Genomic DNA, 284 nt, shown 5'->3' with positions numbered 1-284 from the left:
ATGGGCGAATTACAGTCGCTTATTCTTCTCGGATTCGACTGTAATTGGTCAATTTCTTACGACTTAAGGCTTAAAACACCTATTGTAGATCCAGGGTAACGGAAAAAACTCTTAAAAAATTTGAGTGTTTTCACTTTAATAAACACTGAAAAAATACACTCAAGGTAACACTCAATTAATGATTATTTTGGACGCTCAACCTGAGTATAAAGGGCGCAACACACACTCTTGCATAACGCATAGTGCATAAAGGAATCAACCAATCAAAATTCTTCTTTTCCATG

The sequence above is a fragment of the Trachymyrmex cornetzi genome, unplaced genomic scaffold (assembly GCF_001594075.2).
Source record: "Trachymyrmex cornetzi isolate Tcor2-1 unplaced genomic scaffold, Tcor1.1 scaffold1202, whole genome shotgun sequence".
NCBI lineage: Eukaryota > Metazoa > Arthropoda > Insecta > Hymenoptera > Formicidae > Trachymyrmex > Trachymyrmex cornetzi.
The sequence above is the reverse complement of the archived record's forward strand: the minus strand, read 5'-3'. Positions refer to the sequence as shown.